Source organism: Hippoglossus stenolepis, chromosome 6 (genome assembly GCF_022539355.2).
Source record: "Hippoglossus stenolepis isolate QCI-W04-F060 chromosome 6, HSTE1.2, whole genome shotgun sequence".
NCBI classification, from domain to species: domain Eukaryota; kingdom Metazoa; phylum Chordata; class Actinopteri; order Pleuronectiformes; family Pleuronectidae; genus Hippoglossus; species Hippoglossus stenolepis.
In genome coordinates, this window is record NC_061488.1 from 15,673,567 (window position 1) to 15,695,822 (window position 22,256).

Below are 22,256 nucleotides of genomic sequence, written 5' to 3' on the forward strand. Positions count from 1 at the left end.
CAATTGCAAAGCCCAGAGATACGGAATTCTGTCAGTGATATTACACAGAGCAGATTGCGGTGATTCACGTGTACATGCTCTATACGACACAGATGCACAACACTCGCAGATAAACAAGCACGTAGGCACCCACCACCCACATTCACACAGACACACACAGTCTCAGCTTGCACTCATAGATAATGGTGCTAACGATGACGGAGAGGGAAGGTGGTGAGAAAGCTGAACAGGGTGAATCACTCTCAATCAAGGAGGGTAGCCGCTCCTGATCCAACACACCACTGGGTTAATTGACGCATGAAAAAAAAGGGGGAGAAAAAGTATTATCCTGATATCTCCCACCTCCATCACACTCCGCCTGCATCCAAGTAACACGCTGTTTGAACAAACAGCCCTGCTAGGAGAGTGGGAGTGTACTTACTTTTCAGGCCGGGGCTGCATTTATCACATATATTCTAGCTGACATCGTGGCACACCAGTGTACCATTATACCTGGTGATTGGTGAAGGGTGGGAATGGTGTGTGTGTGTGTGTGTGTGTGTGTGTGTGTCCTAAAAGACATAAAGCCAGTAATGGCCACAAGAGTCCTCAAGAAGAGCTGAGGTTATTTTCTTCTCCATACATCTTAAAACCTTTACAAGACCTGACTCCTTGAGAGGAGCTGACTACATTCTAAGCTTCCTTTTTGACACGCACACATACAAGCAACACACACGCAAGTCCACCCAAGGCTGGCGTGGCCCCAGAAAATGTGCTGTTGTCATGTGTGCTTGCCCCGAAACCTGCAGAGGGTGAGGTGAAGTCAAGATCCCTTTCACAGCAGCTGGGGCAGAGAGATACCACGAAATACCACGCGTGACTAATGCAACTGCATGTGTGCATCACTTTGACAAAGAAAGGCATGGCTGTGCAACTCCGTGTGTTTGAACGCATGTGGAGAAGTGCCTGTTTGTGAATGCATGCCCCTCCAAATAAAAAAAAATAAATCACAGACTCGTCAGTTCGCTCGGGAATTGGCTGCAGTTGGGTGAGCACGTCACGTTGCTCCAGAATAAAACAAACAATTATGATCAAGTCTGTGGACGTAGGGAATTAATTAATGGGCCAATTTCGGAGTAGCAGGCAAGACAGGCCGACATGAGAGCCTGTTAGAGTCAATTAATTTTTTAGCATATAAATATCACGGCGTTAATTATTTAGCTTCCAGCACTCGTGCACGTTCGCGAGGCACGCGCAGAGGCTTGTATATGTGTGTATATTTCTTTTTTCTTGCCTTACCTCTTATCTCGAGATACGGTGCGAGCCGCAGGAACCAAATTCAGCCCTGACGGAAAAGAGCGACACACTGATCCTCCATGGAAACCTCGGTCGGCAAATTTCGGTCGGAAACGCAAGGTCGTTCATACAGGTGAAATGGAGCCTGTGGTCAGTCAGCGATGGAGCACACGCCATAACGCAGGAGGTATAATAGACACACGCGTCTCATGTCTGCTGCTCTCCTCCTCTGCCCCTACACTCCCCACCAAAACACACACACATGCACGCACGCACACACACGCGCGCGCGCACAACACCCACGTTGTTTGCTGTGCAGAATCACATTTGCAACATCCCCAGTTTCTCTCTCTCTCTCTCTCTCTCTCTCTCTCTCTCTCTCTCTCTCTCGCCCGTGTTTACGCGATGAAATCCAACAAACGCACGTCTGGATTTGGGCTCTTGCAGAGATGATTTATTGTGCGCATCAAGTCAGCTCCCCCTGCGAACAAGAAGAGGAGGAAGAAGAGGAGGAGGAGGAGGAGGAGGAGGAGGAGGAGGCGATAGTGCAGCCACAACCAGCAGCGCAGGGATGGGAAGGTGCAGGATGGAGGGAAGGTGCACCTGGTGGAGAACTGCGCCCCGTGCGTCACACCACAATATTGCAACACAACCGGGAGCCCTGTCTTGGGTCATCATTTATATACAGTCCATGGCCATCGCAAACTGTTCAAGGGATAGTTCACTGAAAAATGAAACTTCACTCATTATCTACTCACCACTATGCCGATGGAGGGGAGGGTGAAGGGTTTGAGTCCACAAAACACTTTGGGAGTTTCAGGGGTAAACCGCTTTGCAGCCAAATCCAATACAATTAAAGCACAGGGTCGTTTGAATTTTCTTTTTGAAAGCATTCCTCCAAGATTCAGAAAAAAGTCATATTTCTGTAGGTCACACGTGAAGGTAACATCTTCTTGGTCGAGGACAGGGTGTTTATGACCAGGACCATCATAACTTTATTCCTAGATCATGAGATGCAACTTTAGAAATGGACAGATACCAAATGACATAACAATTGAAGGAAATTTGGTGCAGGCATGCTAAATTTTACATGAAGTTATACATAATCTTCATGAAATTTTAAAGCCGCACTAAGTAAAGATCAGCAACAAGTGGCCTGCACTCCAAACTAAATGCACACACTAGAGTTGCACTATTTCCAGTGTTAGGTTTCAGCATCAGCAACAATGTAACAATATCTGCCCCTCATATTTCCATGCATCCTTTACATTGGCATGGTTGTGAAGCAATACATCCACTAGGGCACACACACACACACACACACACACACACACACATACACACACACACACACACACAGACACACACACACACACACACACACAGGGCCCACTACTCACCGCTGGTCAACAAGAGACTTTTTTCAATGTGTTTAAATACATGTCTCAAACGCACACAAAGTAAATTTCAAGTCCGGTGAATGTCCTAATAACTTAGATTAGTGTTTTGCGTTAATTGTTAACGTGACATGTCTCATGTACGTCGGACAGAACATATAATTCAACATTTGCATTTTGCCTGAAACACTATTTTAACAGAAGAAAATCACAAAGTAGTAACAGACTTTGACACAAAACCGGCTCTGCTATCATGAAAGTCTCTATATTTTACGCAGAACGGTACCAAAAACAAAAAATACCCAGTGAATGGCGCTTCTGCAGACAGAAACACTTTGTTGGTGAGAGAGCTCAGTAGCTATCCAAATGGCTATAATAACTCAGATAAGTAGTGTTTACACATGTGTTCATTTGTAAACAAATCCTCCTCCCAGAAGGCACAACTGGGTGAACCTTGAGGTGGATGAAACACAACACCAGATGAGGATGACCGAGATGGTTCCACCGTCTGCCGAGGATACAGATCCAAGGCTGCAGTGGACAGTGGAAGGCTGGGAAAATGTAGCCTGGTCAGATGAATGTGGATTACTGCTGAGGCTGCAGATGGTAGGTTCAGAATATGGCACCAACCCTGTGTCAAAACTCCAGGCTGCTGATAGTGCTGTGATTGTTTGGAGAAGGTTTCCGTGGCACACATTGGATCCCTCAAATCAAATAAATCATGGTTTGAGTTCCATGGACTATAGCCACTTCACCATGTGCGTCCTTTTATGGCCCCTATCTTTTAATGGCAACTTCCATCACAATAACACACCATGACACAGAGCAAATAGTGTCTCAAACTGGTTAAATTAACACGACAATAATTTCAGTGTACTTCAGTGGACTCACCAGTCACCAGAGCCTAATCTAATAGAACACCTTTGGGATGTAGTAGAACAAGTAGCATGAGTGTGCTGTGAGATGATGTGATGCAGCCATGTCCACATGGACCAGGATCTCAAAGGAATATTCCTAAACATCTTGTGGAATAGGCCAGGAAGAATTGAGGCTCGACTATACCCAGTATTTGTATTGTGGTTTTTAATAAAGTGGTCAGAGAAGTCAAATACATGTCATATGAAAACGTCAATCACCGAGCTCCAGTAGCCGCGGTGGGAGCTAAAGAGCTTTACAGAATCAGCTAAAACACACAACAGTTAAATCCAGTTTCAGTTTGCTGAAAGTCTGACTCAGAGTTAGATGAATACATCAACAGTAGTGCAATGTTTCGTTCCTAGTTAAATTATGAAGTTTACCACAACTCCCAACTTTAACTGAGTTTTTCTTCATGGTAATAGAGGTAGAGACTGTGGTGTTTCTATGTTGATGAACATTGACAGTATATAGATAGATCTGCAATTTGTTAAATTATGTGAATATCAAATGGTCAAACATAAAAACCAGACCTCTTATTCTGTTGTTAATTGGATTTGTTCTTGTCTTAGCTTGGATTTTTCTTTTTGTTTCCATGTTTCCATGAATTAATACCAATTGGATACACTAGCAATCACCTAGAATTTTAGCAAAATATAAGAATTGTTTAGTTTCATCAAGAAATGAAGCTCCCTGTGAAACTTAAAAGCCAAAGCCAAAAGGATTTGTTAATGACAGAATAATAATTGTATTTTCATTTGAATCACAATGTCCACATTTTTCTGTAGCCTACAGTAGTTAAAGTATAATTTAGACGGTTTTAGATCCATTGTACTTACAAGGAAGTGATTGCACATGTTGGAAGACAAACAGCTAAATGAATAATTGTACATTATGGGAGAGAATTAAATCATTATTACTAAGAAATTTCTAAGCAGGTTAAATATGGACCTACAACAAGGAGATGCCAACTTATCTTAGCCCACCTGGCCCTGTCCAAGTGTAACAACATCAGCCCACCAGGATCCCGAAAGCTTGTGTTACAATATTGACTCTTTCAGTATAGAACCATAAAACTGTAGCTTCCGGGGGATTGTGAGCCACAATACTGTGGTAGCCAGGTGTAGCATCAACATGAGGCCAAGGAAAAAACTGCAACTTGACATTTGATTTTTTTCTCTACAGCATAATGTGTTAATTAGTGAGCTTTCAAGATGCTGCTGAGCAGATAGTGTAGAGTAGGAAAAGATAATATGTATAGCAATATACATGTTGGAAACCATATGTGTTTGCCAAATTGATTTTACAAGGATGTGACTGCACATGGTGAAGAAAAACTGTCCAATTTGTGAGATAACAAATTCATTTTCTTGCCAAGAGGTTGAACATGAACCAACAACCAGGAGAAGGTTAGCGTAGCTTAGCATGAAGTGGTGGCAGCTAGCCAGTCCTGGCCCTGTCCAAACGTGACAACATCAGCCCACCAGGATCCCGTAAGCTTGCGTTACAATATTGTTTCTTTCAGTACAGAACTATAAAAATGAATAGATGTAGCTTCAGGGGGATTGTGTGCCCGAATACAGTGCTAGCCACAGAGGTGCAGCATGCCATCTAGTTGTTTACACAAGGCCAGGGAAGAAACTGCAACTTGACATTTATCCAACTCCGTTTTTGAACGGATAATTTACTAAGTGTTAATTGGGGAGCTTTTGAGATGCTGGAGTGCAGATTTATTTTCTTCTTTGGACAGAGCCACGCTAGCTCTTTGCCCCTGCTTTTGTTTCGCTAACAGGCCCCTGGCTCCAGCTTCATATCATGGAAACACATGAGAGGTCGCATCAAGCTTCTCATCTAACTGTGGGCAAGAAAGACAATTTGCATATTTCTCAATCTGCCAAACTATTCCTTTGACAGTAACTATAAAGCTATAAAGCTTTATAGATTCGCAGAGAAGAATTTTTTGTTTTTACGGAATTCTTTTTTTTTCACGGTACTTGCGTCATATTACAATGGATATTGCACAGGTGTTTAATTGGATTAGTAATTGCTGCATATGATTTAATGTTGCTATTTTGCACGACAGCTCCCTGGCAGGGTTTACTGCGACTGACACTTCAATGGAACAGAGCCACTGTTAATGTTATTAGTTCCACATGTGCTTGTTCTGTCATTTGATTTAATGTAAATTTTTATTATCGCTTAAAGTACCTCAATATAAGCATGGCCAGACGTGTCAAACTGTGTGGATTAATCCGCAGTGCTTTGCCTCATTCCCGGCAAACTTAAGTTAGAAAAACTCAGAATAATTCGTACTTATATCTTTTGTCTTTACAACTTACTATAAGTTCTACTTGGCTTTTCTTGAGAGAGATGCAAGACAAAGTCAAACTCGAGAGAAAAATGGGTCACTACTGGTTTGACTTTCTTCACCAGTCACTTGTTTACCTCAGCAAGTCTTCATTTCACTGCCGACGGGCAACAGAAAATCAGCTTGTATGAGCTTATGAGCTCGGAGAGGCGGCTGGTTGTAATACGTTGGGTCAGTGAGAGCCACCGGGACTCAAGCATACATGTACCAGAACACAATATAATGAGCTGCAAGTGGCTGAAAACATAGAGCTGCAGAGTGGGGGTGTTAAAATTACTCAGAAATTGTGCGAGAGTGGCTTCTTCTTTGTGTTCAGGTGCTGGGGTGTGCAAGAGGGCTAGTTGAAATCACTCAAGCCTGTTTCTGATTGGAGGAGACAGAAATGATGTGGGCACAACAGAACCAGATTTCCATTGTACCATTCAGTACAGGTGGTAAATGCAGTGGAGGACGTACCTGCAGGCAAAACAAGTACAAAGTGAGTGTGCTAATGATGATATTGATGTTAGTGGCATCGCTCCCTTTGTAATTGTCCTTTTTTAACTCAAATGTCAAAGCAGAACATTTTCAGGTGCAAATAATGGAAAGAATGATGGCTGGATTCCATTAAGCTGCGTCAGTGTCATGAGCCAGATACTGAATAGAAACAAAAAGTTCTCCAATTTCTATGACTAAAAATGACCACCTATCCTCCAATACAACCAATTGGAGGTACCGGCAAGAGGCGCGCTGGACCCTTATTGTCATAGTAACACTAATAGGACCCATAGGAGCATACCAGACTTTCATCATCATGGTTGCAATAATACCCACGTAGTTTGGGTTGTGTAACAATCACTAGATGTGTCTCAATTTAGGGCCTACATTCTTTAGAGGCTGCATTTACAGACTGATTACATCACATTGGCGTGACTAGGCTGTCCAATTTCAAAGGCTCCTTCAAATGTGGCCGACAAATGCGTCCTTTCATCCTTGTGAGACGAAGGATCCAATGGGTGGATCCTTCCTGCCCCAACCTATCCCAGTATTCATTGTGCTTTGGTGACAAACCCTGTTTCATAGAGGTAATGGCGCCAAGATGTCCAAAGTTTGAGTAGCACGCTTCAACTCAAGAGAACAACTGAGGGTTGTGCACAGGGGGCATTCAAGCTTTTTTGTCATGTCCAACTTCAGATCTGTTGCTGGGCAACAACAATATGGGAGGGACGATCGAGCTTGTGACGCCAATCACAGAAATCCTCTGTAGACCAGACTGTTTTCATTACAGCCTTCATGATCTATGCGGACCAGTAAGATCACCTTCTTGATGTGCTGGGCTGGATAGTGATCGGTTAGGTATGGTTCAAAACATACTCTAGTAAAATACGGTTAGAGAGCCTTTGTTGTCATGGTTACAATGATAATAAAATGAAATTGGGTTAAGGTTGTTGGATGGTCAGGGATAAAAGAAACAACATTGTCTGTCGGGTTCAAATGATAATGAAGAGCAGCCTCCTGTGTGACAGTCCTGTCTTCGTTGACCCAAAAATCCACCTCAACCCTCCTCCTCCCAATGTGGACTTTGTCGGTATGTTTAACTACAACCCGTCATAATGACTACAACCAATAGAGGTCGACTAATATTAAAATGCTATTTGCAAATATGACATATTGTTGACATTGGCTTGTCATTGAGCTGGTCAGTCATAGGTGAAATAAAAATAATAAAATATGACCCAGAAAACACACGTTTTAAGATTTCTCCATAAATAGCAGGGCTAGACAGACAATCTAAAGCTTCTATTGATAAAAATATTCCAGATTATATTATATGGTAAGTGAGGTTATAAAGGAGTCATAATAATTTGCCTTTGCAGACATATCTGCATCATATAGGTCTATAGACAAGACCTACAGTTTACATAGATTGAAAAATAATTTATGATCAAATTGTCAGAATTATATCATCATGGCATCACTATGAAGTCAAATGAAGTCACATAGTGTAGTAATGCATTAACTTTTGTGACCAATAAGAATTGAGACACAATCTACTGCTTATTAATGTCAAACAATCATTAATTATAAAATGGCAATAATACAGTATTTTAAAAATGCAGCATTGCCTGGTTAGTGTATCTACAGCGTGCATGCAGGGAATGGATCTTATGCTTTTCATTTTTATTATTTGTTTTGAGGACAATCTCAATGGAACAGAGCTATTGTTAATGTTATGTTTAACAGGATAACAGGAATGTGATGTTTCACCAGAGATAATCCCCGATGTTTACATGATTTTCTCAATCTAATGGTTCTGTTTTCTAACTCTATACTCCAGCCTTTCTGTTCATCCTGTAGGAAGTTTTCTCTTTATTGCTCTTCCTGCGGTTTCTGCTCATTTAAGTGTTCACTCCGGACTTGTCCAAGTCAAGGGCAGTGGATGTTGTATATTGTTCTGATTGTAAAACCTTCTGGGACAAATTTGTGATTTTGTGCTGTATAAAGAAAATTTACTTCAACTGACTTGACTATGATTCAAAAGTGCATTTGCCAACTGGAGAAAATTGGGTTGCTGTAACGCACTGAGTTGCAGAAGGCTGACGTCTCGCAGTTTTTTGATAAGCATCCGCTGACAGCTTTGGTTCCTGTTGAAAAGATGTATTTCCCATGACAAGGCTGGAGAGAAACTTCTCTCTCTTCCAACTCCCTTCCTTTCAATTCACTCTCTCCTATATTCTGAGACAAACAACTGCACTTCATTACTCTGTCTGTCGGCCTCCTTCTCTCACAAACACTGAATTCCTCCTCTTTTCCACCACTGCCTTTTTTGGTCTCTCCCAAACACAACGATCACTTATCACTGGGTCTCTGCTGGGCCTGACTGAAGCCCTGACTGTATCATCTCAGTCTACTAGGAGCCCCATTAAACCTACATTGATCATCCTCATTTCAGGCCCAGGTTCCTTTAACATGGCCAGGGCATCGTTAATACCGCACCATATGGCAGTCATTTGACATTTCCTTTAATTATACCTGTAATTTATTCATGCACTTGATCCTGGGAGCTTGTTGTGAAAAGCTTCCTCCAGGAATATTGTACCCTGCTCCTCTTGAGGCCCATGGATTAACCATCTTAATAGCAAACCCCCGAAGGTATTACTTCCTTCAGTGTATGGGAGTGTGTCTGCGTGTGTGTAACTTGCAGTATATGTGTGTGTGTACGATGAGCATTGTGCCTTGAAAGCGTGTGTGTTAAGCTGCAAGTCATTAGGTCTTATTTCGCAACCATTAAGAGGGCTTGATGTAAATTCTCCTGTATTAACAGCTCGTCTAATTTTTGGGGTGAGCGCACAGCAAAGTGCAAATGGTTGCAAGAACTGTGCTTAGCACAATGCAGCGACCCCCATGTTTAACCCAGTTTTGTAGAGGGAAAACATCGCCGCTTAATTTGCTTGCTCTGCAGGTCGGTTCTGCAGACAGCAAAACACTGCAATTTCCCACAAAGCGGCGGAGGAAATCTCGTACGCACACTCTTCAAATGGGATTTCAGATGTTAATTATGATGTTTCTTGATCACAGAACATTGCTTAACTCCTGACTGCACTGCACACCTGACAGAAAGTCTTTAAGCTGTGTGGGGGGAAAAGAATGCACGCATTTGAGGACCAGAAAGTGGAGGCTCTTGTGCAAAAGACACACACACACGCACACACACACACGCACGCACACACACACACACACACACACACACACACACACACACACACACACACACACACACACACACACACACACAGGTAGAAATAAACAGGTAATTTGTCACCCTAAAATGAAAAAAACATTTGTCAATTTGTCAGGACTGGAGGAAACACTATATAGCCTACTTTATTATTTCATGAAAAATTAAACAGCATATCCTGCTACAAATATGTAAACTTACATTACTTTCATTGTTGTTGTGATCATTTTTCAGTTAAAACCATAAATCCTTTTGTCGTAACCTCTTTGCACAATACATCTGAACATAAAAACATCTGTCAGCTATGTGATTGTCAATCTAAAATGATTTGTGTGTTTTCTGCAGTTTACTTGAATGTATCACACAGACGCTCCCTGGGCTCCTCTCGTTCCCTCTCCCTCTCGCACAACCTCAGCCTGTTTCCCTCATTGTTTCCTGTGTGTGTGTTTTTTTTAATTCAATGTGTCTGGTAGCCTTAGTTCATTAGCCAGACTCTTTTCAACAACCTTGCATAGAAGACTAATGGGCCAGCATTCCTTTTTTATTGCATACTGCATTTCTATAGCTGTGCAGGTCCATTACTTTGGTGGATGGAGAATTTACTCTCAACTATAGGGAGGCCTCACTATGGGCTAATGAAGGGAAAGATCCACTTTGAGATAAATCCTTCTTTAGGTCAATAAAAAATTTGCTTGGCTGCAGAAGAGGCCTGCAATTAAAAACCAGTAGGGGGAGGTCTGACCTCGAGCGAGTCCAGGAAATTCAGCAGGCTGATGCACAGTCTATCTGACTGTCTGTTAGCCTGTTTATGTGAGTGCATATGGCTGCAGTACATTAATTAATCTTAGCATGGCTTAAATATAAGATATCTGTTTCATGCGGCCTGGGGAAAACAATCTTGTTATTTCCTGCACAGCCTTTCACCGTGAATTAAATATTACTCAAGATGTTTTCATACAATACTCATAATAACTAGAAGGCAACAAACAAAAAGAAAATAGAGTCCTGATAATCTGGCAACCTCTGCACGTTTTTATTTTCTCTGTATTTTGAGTCAGTGTGAACGCCCACAGGAATTCTGTGTTACACATTGGTGTGAACTAAAGCTTTCTTGCAACAACAGATGGCGGAGTGAGTGAAAGACTGATGGAAAAATGATTCTATCCATTATCAGCTCTTATTCATCTCGCTCTATTAAACAAACTCATAACGAGTGACGCCGGGGGTATAGCGAGCAGTCACCTTCTCCTTTTCTGTGCAACAAAGGATTTGTACATAAAGGCATCTCTCAAGCACTTGACTGCATTGATTAATGTAATGCTACAATTACAGTAGAGGATCAGTTCTAGGTGACACATATATTTGTATTCAAATATAATGGACAGAATAACAACTTGAATCTGGTCAAGATCGTGGTGAGCTGTGTGAGAGACTGTCAGGAGTGTTGATTCAACTCAATGGTCATTCACATTGTGCTTTGTAGTGTTATTAAGCAAATGTCCTGTTAAGTGTTTTCAGTCTGAGTTGATGAGAGGCTACTTGTTACCGCTGCTCTTTGCTAAAGCGCTTGTCCTGAGTGCTGAATAGTGGGAAGATCTCCCTGTTGCTCTATTGTATAATTCCACAGTGTGTGGCACCGATGCACCAGTGATTTCAGCGCTGACTAACTGTTACAACAAAGCTTTACACGAGTGAGTCACAGCCGAGCTGAATGCACCAGCTTTACTGTGACAGAAATCTGAAAAATCACAGTTTTTATGATGAGGTTTCAAATAAACATAAGGCTACATGGAGAAGTCCAAAGAGGCCAGCAAGTGTGAACAGCACTATATCACCCTCACAGTAATTTGGGGTTCAGTGTTTCACTCAGATGCTCTTAAGCGGTGGTCTGTAACAACAGGCCACCTTGGAGTTGATAGTTGCGAATTTAATGGCTTACACTCCTCACCCAGAGCCAGAAATCAGCCCGCTTAGAGTTTCTTATAGGGGTTTGTTGATAGTATCACTACCTCTGGGCCAACCTTGAAGTTCCTGACAAAATTAAAGTGCACCGAAATCATCATCTCCCGGTGCCTTTGAGCCCCCTGGTAAAAGGTCCCTAAATCCTGAAGTCGCTGTGCAGACAGAATTAGAGTCGCTGTCAGGAGCCCTGCACCGCTGAGCAGAAAACACTGCGAGAGGAGCAGGTGGCGGCAGACATTACTGCCCACGTCCTCATGCCAGTCGGAATAGGCATTTCCAGCGCAGCTCGTTTGGTTATAAATTCTGCCAATGGAAACGCGGAGAGTGAAAATGTGAATTGCTTTAGTGCTTTCGGTCAGGACGTGGGGAGAGGAGGTGGATAAAAGGTGGGAGGAGGAGATTGTTAAATGGAAGAACTTGTCACACGCTATGAATTTTCATACAGGAAGTATTTCCCGCTGTCATATTCAGGGATACTTTACCTGTCCCCCTGATAGAGACGTACACATTTAAATGAGGCTTTTAGCCTCCTGAAACTCTGTACAACCATAGAAACTGACAAGCCGCATGTAACACTTGTTTATAGTCACCTAGACATCTCCAATGTTGAGTTTGTGTGGCTGTTCCATTTATTTGGGCAACCATAAATATTTAAACTGTAAAACTGTTGTGGGGGATGATGCAAAAGTACTCTCAGCTGAATATTCATTACTTATAAATATTTTAACTCTCATTCCACCAGGTTTCCATTGACTCATTGTGTGTGTATGTGCATGTGCGCACATGTGAATATGTTGTTTTCAGGGTTTGGTTTTGCGGCCCAATATCAGCTTCTCAGACATCTGTAATCAATAAAACCCCTGAACCTGCAAGGTCAGCCTAGTTCAGATGAGACCAGCAATTCTTCTCTTCTTAGGAGCTGCATGAATCTCACACCATCACACAGGGCCTTTTGTTGGCTGCTGCAGGGCCACATTTTATTCTCTTAAATATTTCTGGAGACCAGAATTAGACAGGAACGAGCTCACATTTACTTTCCTTATCCAAAGAAAATGAAACGAACCCAGCAAATTAATGTATTAATATTCATAGCGTAATATCAACTTATTTATTTTTTTAAATATCCTCAGTCCTCTTTTGAATACCCTCACAAACCTTCAATACCTATTTTAATGAAAAGCAGTGAGTCATTAAAACCACAAATTAACAAATATTAGCTAATACTAGCAGAAAATCCTTCATCTTCACCTGACTTGCTTAACAGAACATGTGCTGCTGGCCTTGAAAGTTAGCTAGTTAGTTAGATAGTTATTTAGTTATTTAGTTAGTTAGTTAGTTAGTTAGTTAGTTAGTTAGTTAGTTGGCATGAGGCATTGACAATGTGCTTCCACCTGGGCTTGTCCTGGTTCGGTGTTGGTCCTCTCCTCAGCCCCGACCCGTCACTTTCAGCTCAGCCATCACAGTTCGTCACCTTGTTGTTTTGGCCGACCTTGTTTGCATTCTCCGCTTACGGAATTGAATGACACCACAGGAGCAGTATGGAGGCATTTCTTTCTGTTGTTTTTTTAATGTAACAATTGGTCCCCAGTGTTTTGTGGACTCAAACACTTCACACACCCCTCCAACTGCATAATGGTGGGTAGATAATGAGTGACTTTTCATTTTTTGGTGAACTATCCCTTTAAAGCAGTCTTTGGTGTGTAATTCTGGTCTTTTCTGAGGACACTGCTGAAGCCATCATATCTATTGAAGTCTGATCTCCAGCACCTCACTCTGGCTCTCAGTCTTCGTGTTAAGTTCTTCAATTGAGATCTTTTTAGGCCAGAGGATGCAATATATTGTTCCAGAGGCATCCATTGTGGACGACCCTGTGCACCTCTTAAACTAAAATGTTTGCCTTCTTCATGAGAAAACGAGGCGGCGCTTGTGTTTACCTTCATTATGAGAGACTTAGAGGCTCATGTGTAAGTGAACCCTTCAGTATAATGAAACAAACAATTGGGAGGCCTCCAAAGGAGGGATCTGTCCCACACTCGTCCTCTCCAGAGAGGGCTCCTGCATTCACACACACACACGTGCAGTATGTCCAGTGAATGTTCCGCCGAGTGCTGCTGGCATTTCTTTTCACACATTATCCTCAAGTGTTCGATGAAAAGATCCATCCTGGGTGATTGGAGGATGGGTCCAAGGTGCTGACCCCTGCATGGATTGTCAATAGTCTCTTTCTAATGAATGTTTTCTCTCTCTACTGGTCAATGACCCTCAATGATTCGCCTAAGTTTGGCATACATTAATGGCTACAAGCAAATTAGCTTGTGTTTAAGGACCGCAAATAATCTCTGTTGTTTTTAAAGATGCGCTCCAGTGGCATTTACACATCAACACCCAACATGCAGTTGAACGTGAAGTTTTCTCATCAGCACGCTCAAGACGATGCAAAAACACAATCAGCCTCAAACAGCTGGTAACACAACTACTCTGCACTTCTCAAATGTTAACTTGCACATTTTTTTTCGAGGACAAATGATGCATAAAAAGTGAGGAAAAGCTAAGTTTTATAATTATGTCCACGATGAACAGCAGTCCATCTGCTTGGCTCTCACAGATTTTCACAGATGATCATTAGGTGGTTAAGGCGAAAAACCATTTGTATATCTTAGCATTCAGGATGTCAAATACATGAATTATTCAAACATCTTAATTAACATAAAGGATCCTGTAATGGCCGACATACTGACATCTGGGTGTACATGAAACAGAAAATCCATTCAATAAGATTCATTGTATGCTTTAAATCTGATCGGGATTATCCAGTCTTTACAGTAGAACAAAGTAAAATCAAATCAATAATGACAGTGGCCTCTTACTTGGGATGTGTAATATTGACTTTTAAAAAATGTCAATAGAACAAGGCTTCATGTATCACTTAAGAAAAGCTGACTCATTGTGGTTATTCAGTCAAATTAATTGCCATTTGAGCCCCCACACTATCTCTTAACATTTCTTCAACTTGTTTTTACCAGCACTTTATCAATTGAAATAAAGATGGATGACGTGTCTCCACTTCCTCCCACTAGTCAGAAAATGAAGCCGATATAGTCTTGATACGGGTGCCGCCATCTTGTGCTGGTGACGTTCACGCAGTACAGCGGGAACTCACAGGAAACGCATCTTTGGGAATTGAATTTATTTAATGTGATAATTTGACTTTTTCATTTGGTCCTGTCTGTTAACACGGAGGAGTTATGGTTTATGACCTTCATTGCGGCCAACCACCAGGGGGAAATCCAGATGATGTCCTCTTTGGAGAGGACCCACGTCACCCATCTTTATATTCAGTATAGAGTCTGCACTTACGACGAAGGCATGCCGAAGCCACCTGCGACTTCCCCAGCCGTGGAGAAGCGGGGGTGTTAGAGTGAGGAAAAAGAGACCCTCAGACAGCCGTAGCCCCCGTAGATACAATCATTTAGTCATACCAGGCTTGTCCAATTTGTGGTTAACCTTTTCTGTCTCTCTCTCTCACCCACACCCACACACACAAACGCAGAGGGAGAGAGGGAGAGAGAGAAGGCAGAACCCAGAATAACACAACAAGCATAAGTGCAACCCTTGGTCACATATTCCCAACGTGCACGAGTATTAAAGTCATTCAACATTTCAATTTCAATTTTGCCCCTGGGCACCAATAGTTTAGTGAGCTACCTGTAATTCTGTTAAATGGTGGTGATGTAACTTCTCTTATTCCACTGCAACACTGATATTACACATTCTCACACACGTACGCTCACACCTCTGGGTCTCGAGTCAATAAAAGGAGGCAGCTCGCTTTGATTGCACTTATCAGTCAACGTTTATTCCCAGTTCATCTCTATTTAGAGCCCCGTGCAATCCTGTAATGATGTTGGGCAACAAATATGAGATAATTCATCACCGGTGCAACCGAAATTTTGCATGACGTGTTTGACGTCCCCAGTCTAGTCCGCACAATAGAATCTGTCATTTAAGAAAAAACCCGTGCAGCATAAGCACTCTCCTCGGATACCGAACACATGTTCTCTATTATGCGAGGCCCTCTTCTTCAGAAAGAGCATTGCTCCACACAGCATTATCTCCTTTCTTCATTCGCCCCTTTCTTCCGCTCTGGCACTCTTTCATGAATCTGACACTTAAAGGTAAGGTTGGTGGAATCAGACACTGCAAAGAAAACCTGATTTCTACATGGACGAGGAGACATTGAATATTGGGCTGAAGGGATTCTGGTGTAGAGAAAGATCCCTGACATCTCCAGGTCAGCGTGCCCGCATGCTGGGCCTCCGCACAAAGAGATTCATAATTGGATGATTTCATACAGTGAGTAGTGGTTCAGCCTTGTACTTTGGGAAGTGTCACTTATATCCACAGCCTGAATGATAACCTGGCTGTGGCAAAGTGACGATCAGAGAAACGCAGAGAGCCCTGTGCAGAATCTGACTGAATCTTAGGCCGGAGGTTCTATCGGAGAAGAAACCTGGATAGATGTGAATGTCGTGGTCTATGATTCAAATTTCTTCTCAGCAAAATGTACGAGTGATGACTAATGTACATCAGCCCACACGGCTAAATCTGCTGTCTGGAAACAGTTACGAAGCTAATATGAAAATATCTTTGATAAATATAATACAAAGCTGTTTGTATGTTTATAACAGTACTACCCTTAAGTGTGTCCCTTACACTTAAATTAGAAAAATAAAGCCCCCTCTTCTGTCTCTCCTCCACTTTCTCTGTACTTTCGTCTTTTCCTTGTATTCAGCCCCATTCGCCTTCCACAACAATTATCTGAAGGTCAGTGCAAAATTAAAATGCAAGCTAACACGATTTAGTGCTGTCAAAGATTTCAAATTAAACACTGTGATGTTTTCTCGGGGCCAGACGAAGAAAACACAGACAAAATAAACTGATGCTCCCCAAAGTGTCACAGGTTTGATGAGACAGTATATATGTTCTCTGTGTTATAAACCAACGAGCCACCAGTGAGACTCTTGCAGCTAACAGGACTGTTCTGGAAACTGCAATGACGATAGATTTGATGATGTAATATAATATTGTATTCTATGTGAAATTGATAACAGAACAGACAGCAGGAGTGAAACCACAGCAGGGTGTACGCAGAGGCGCCCTCTACAGTTTAGCTCTAAAAGAAATAAAACAGTTTCAACCTACACTGCAAGAACATTTCTTTCTTTACAACCTGAAAAATCTGGAACAAAACACTGCAGCTGGTGGAAGTTATATTTCACACACAGTCCATCCACTGCATGAGACCGAGCTTGTCAAACCGAGTGCAGATATCATCTTCTGAAATATAAAAATGACTATTAACATAAACCTTCACATATTCTTGGCTGAATCTGTCAACTCCCATTTCCCAGCATCTCTAAAAGCAGATTACACTCTATTAATATTTTATGAATTACTATCACATTATCTATACATATATTCGAGTTTTTCACATTTTTTATATTTAAGGTCATATTTTAATTTGTGCATTAGTCACTGAGATTGAAACCAACAGTGAATTATTTCACGCTCTCAGCCTGATGGAGTGAAGCTGTGTAAATACTAAATATACTCCAATCCCATGTTTGCAGGGGTGTCTGAGGTGTCACTAGGGGGCATTGTTAGACCACAGGAGGAAAGACCAGGCGCCGATGAAATATACATCCATTACCATGGCAACTGGATATTCTCCACTCCTTCCTCTGTGATGTATCATTTGCATGTTTTTATCTGTAGCGCAAAAACATAGGGCAGAGGTCAGTGTGAACTACCAGTGGGGCCGTTTGTCTCAACGAAAATAAATTGCTGTCAGGGGTCGCGAGACTCATCGCTTGAATAAAGAGTTTTCAGTTCGGAGCAAACACTGTTTTCTTCCCTGATACTTTAGAATAACCTCTGTTGATGCACACCGAGAGGAAAAAGCGATGAGGAATCCACGGATTTCACTTAACGACGATGAAGTGCTGTGAGCCGGAGAGAAACACAACTCGAGGTCAAGATCACAGGTCAGCGCGGCACAATGGTCTTATAATAGGTGTAAATGTGTGAACTCCAAGCAGTGCTCCGGTGCCTTTCTCTACGGAGGGTAATGTCAAGGTTCACAACGCAGCGCTGGCTGCAGGTTCAAGTGGTAATTGGAATGTAAGCTTCCTCTCTATGGCTTCGCAATGAAGTTTGGACCTTGTGGGAACGGAACCTGGTTGGACAACTTGAAAGTGAAGAGCGTTTAATGGTCTATTTATGTGGATGTGTATTTATCATGAAATAATAAATGTCAAGTATTGTGAGACTTTTTGGAAAACTAATGAACAAGTCACACACATTATATTTCTCTTGGTGTATGTTGAATTCACTGTGTGTTATAGTGGGCTACACAAAGCACCAGTTTCTTAAGGGCCTTTCCACAACCATGTTTTAAAAGTGATTGCCAATATACGCCTGGAAGTTCAAATCTTTCATAGCCGACAAAAGTCTTTAGTCTTCACAGGTTTTATAGAGATGAGCCTTTATTCTGTGATTTCATCCTCTGATGTCACAGTGAGGATCAACAATGTCATACATACTATACAGTATATTTACTGTACATGCAATGTGTTTTCAATATGTGCATGACACAATTGGGTACAATCATACTTTGTAAACAAACAGAGGACCAATCTGATTCAGGAGCAACAGATGAAGTTAAATCTTTTATTTTTAGAATTCCCAGCACACTTTGAAGTGTAGTCAGTAACACCACAACACAGTGTCATGATATTTTTAGTGCTTTCTGGGCATTAAAACTTTAAATTCTTTTGGCTAAATAAATACAGAATTCTAAAGAGAGGGCAGCAATAAATGTTTCTCCCTCCATTACTTCTTCTTCTAAATGATTTGATTCATAATCTATATGGCGAGGGTCTTTATCAATCTAATGATTTCACAAACGTCTGTCTGTCGGTATGTATGTGGCTCGCATATTTTGACAATCGTTAATCTTATCTGCCTCACACTTCGCATGTGTATTGTTAAGGGTCCAAGGAAGTGCTGTGTTATATTTTGACATGCGACACGTTCGCACAATCAGCGCTCTATCGCAGCGGTGGCTGGCACTCATCAACTTAAGTGACATTGATCACGACAACGAGTCGATCTTCACCGGACATGATGTGAACCGCTCTTTGTGCAGCAGCGGTGACGAGGCTTCAGATTCCTGCAGCCTGAGTCCAGCAGCTGGTCCTTTAGTTGCCATGGCTCAATTACTGCAGGTCACTTTTTTACGGTTTCACAAGGAAAGCTGCAACCAGCATTACCACAGGCCATAAACAGCCCATTCCAAACAGGCAGGTTCAGAACAGGCACTGCACTAGTAGGAAGCTGTCTGTCCTTTCCTACAGCCCAAGTGGACTCGTTTTGAGCGGCTTGCTTCGTCCATCAGACAGTTGAAACCCCAAAGTTATGCACTTCTCTGTCATTTATAAGCTGCATCCATGTTTTAGACGATGAATTTACTATGAAACGTTCCTGAGTAATTGCTCCCGCGCTACTCTATCTTTAACCAGCCTACTACAGTTTAGCTCACAGGTATTTAAAGCTGATGATATTTATTAGAACGTGTGTACAGACTAACATCACAGTGAAGGTGTGTGTCGGCCTGCTAGTGTTTACATCCAAGAATGCTCACCTCTCCACATACTTACACCTCACATTCCTTCAGACACTTGATCACATGCTCCAGGTGACAGGATGTTTCAAAACACATTCAACATGATTCTTGGTAAGTGATAATTGTGTCAGTTGTCTCAGCACTGATGCAGCTGGAGTGTGAAGTGAACCCAGAAAGGTGTGGACTCATACTGTACTAACAGGCCCGGTTTTATATTTTTACACCCAGTCTCCTTCTCCAATTCAAGCAGTTGTTGCTGTTGACTGATTTGTGGATGTGCACATTTTGTCCATGACGACACATTCTTTTTTTTTACAGGTGTGTGAATGTGTTTTGCACCATATCTACTGGAGCGAAATGTGTGACTGCAGGAGTGTCTTAATTTGTGATTCGTAACAAAGGATCTGTGCAGGTGTGATGAAGAATTGGAGAATATGTAAACTTTTGTGTTGTGTATGTGGGCGAGAAACGTTAATCTACAAGTTACAATACAAATCAATACAAGACTAATATATATATATATATATATATATACTGTATATATTATTTGTGATGGCAATTTGGTTTAGGATAATTAAAAGAAGAAGAAAACAGGATACATCTACTAAACAAATACACAGTAAAACACCATTAAAGACCTGGTTCAGTTGCATTGAGCTAAAAGGGCAATTTCTTTAGAAATACATTTCTTTAAAACTAAAAGTTGTAATAGGTTTAAAGCCCCTAAAGCATTTTTCTCTGTCATTTCAAATTGGGTGGCTATTTTCTACGATTACAAATTACATTGTCACGTGTGCTCTGTTGTTTTGCCCCAATAATACCTCCATAGGGAAAAGTTATACTGTACAGTGGCACATATCCATTTCCATTTTAGCTGGTGGTTGTATCACCTTTTTCAAAAGAGCAAGAGAAAATAGATATAGAGTAGATTGTGGAGAGGAAGGAGCCAGTTGTGTGTAAAAGGCCAGTTCATGAGAAGGGATTGACCTTTGAAATCCCCAGTAACAAATCTAACTGGCTATGTAAGTAAGGATGCTCAACACGTTTGCATATGAGAAGCAGCAAAGCCGTGCCGAGGTTTATGAATGGGGGCAACAAGTGAAGACGCGCTTTTGACTCTCCCTTGATTGACAGTTGACACACACACGCACACACAAACGCACGCGGAGTGAAGTATTTCCCCGTGTTTTCTCTAGACTGCTGCAGTGTGTGGGTTTGTGCCGGTTATAGTACATGACAGCAGCCATTCCACACACACAGAGTCACTGCGCGTCCTTTGACCTGTGTCGCTTCCAAAATAGAGGGACGACCTTGTGGAGACTTGAGTCATAGCTGCAGTTGTTAACTGCACACTTTTGACCGTCAGTCAAACAAAAAGGAGGCGACGCACTTCACTTGGATTCCTGGAGGAGCTGTGAGATGTGATGTGTGTCCGACCGTCAGCTCTCAGTCATATCAAGTTCCTGAAGTGTAAAGTTAAGGAGAAAGGAGAAACTTGGACTGCCTACACTCCAGCTGATCGTCTTATGGGTGAGTTGTACAACTCAATTTACCTCCAGGCAGCTGTGGGTTGTTGTGTGTTTGTCAAGTGTTTAGAAGAAGTCATTCAGCTCGCTTACAGAGGTGTAACGTGATGAACTGTGATAATGCAGAGTAAAGTCTGCAGTAATCAGACCATCAGGATGCAGGTTGGATGTGTTATCAGGTTAAATCGGAGGAGGGCATATCCCACACATCTCTGTGACGCCTTTCCAGTAAGAACAACAAATATGAAGGCTATGTGGAGCCAAAAGTCACAGTGAACGATAACAGTGAAAAATATCTTCTTTTTTTTATATTTGACTAAAGAGATGACAGGTGTTCAAACACACTAGTGAGTCCAGTTGCCTGTGTTCACATGTTCCCTCTGGAAGCATCATCCAAGAGGAAAAGTTTGTGTTGAGTTTGTACCACTTTTCAGTGGAGAACTGATTTCAGTTAAATTTTATTCTTATCCGACATGCAAATAATCTATTTACCACAGCTCATATTGAAAGGTTTTTCTATTTTTCTTATATGTCAAACTCAAAATTAGAAGTTTTTATGAATTATTTTAACAAAAGAAAATTAGTTGGTACAATTTTTGAGTTTTCCTAACTTCATACTTCATAAGTCAGGATTCCTTGCATCTGTAAACTGTTCATAGTGAGGTCCCATCTCCTCCTCTCTGCTCCCCTGTCCGGTCACTCACAGAGTGAAGGGGGAGTGGTGGCGGATGAGTAGCCCGGTGGACTGGTCACGCTCATTCCAGTGAAGCCGGCCCATTTAAGCCGCCGCAGTGAAGTGGGTCGAGTTCTCTCTCTTCCTTTGTGTGACCAAACCTGACTGAAATGCGATAATTGGGGAATCCCGGGCTCCTCGCTCCCCGCGGTGATGTTTGGGTGCAGCGTCCAATAAATTCATTTACAGTAACAAGTTGTTAGATGAGAAACAGGTCAGCGTTTAATTTAATAACTGAAAAACATCCAGTTCTGTGTTCTCTCAGCCGTGGTGCGCGTTCTCTCTCTCAGAGTCTCTCCCCTGCACACAAACAATTTTGTGTCGTAAATTATGGCAGAGTGGAGTTTATTATGTTTGTGTCCACGTTAACAAAAGTGTCATTGGATAAATATAAGCAAACACACTCAAAGGTTTAAGCTGCTGTGATCATGGGGATGGAAGTGACAGTTTGGGAAAAAACTTGTATATCTTACAATAACAACTGTTTTAAATATAGTTTTATAAATCTCATGAAGACATGCATTATCCCATGATAATGCCAATTATAAACCCAATAAACAATTTCAAACAGAATGCTATGATTACTGCATGCATAGCATTGTACGGCCTCAAGTGTAACTGCAGATTATTTAATCAATACTAAAAAGACGGTGATGGTTAGTGTTGAAGTGGGATCAT

At 41.8% G+C, this 22,256-nt stretch overlaps 2 protein-coding genes across 2 annotated transcripts in view; one reads left to right on the forward strand and one right to left on the reverse strand.

The window, feature by feature from the left end:
* The window catches only part of LOC118111660 (contactin-3), a 38,005-nt gene extending 36,387 nt beyond the window's left edge, over positions 1–1,618 (reverse strand). The window contains exon 1 of the mRNA XM_035160450.2: positions 1,279–1,618. The gene's annotated coding sequence lies outside the window, so the exon portion shown is untranslated. The remainder of the gene's footprint in view (positions 1–1,278) is intronic.
* Positions 1,619–20,561: 18,943 nt separating this feature from the next.
* LOC118111019 (neural cell adhesion molecule L1-like protein) overlaps positions 20,562–22,256 on the forward strand; it is a 58,059-nt gene continuing 56,364 nt past the window's right edge. The window contains exon 1 of the mRNA XM_035159263.2: positions 20,562–20,849. The gene's annotated coding sequence lies outside the window, so the exon portion shown is untranslated. The remainder of the gene's footprint in view (positions 20,850–22,256) is intronic.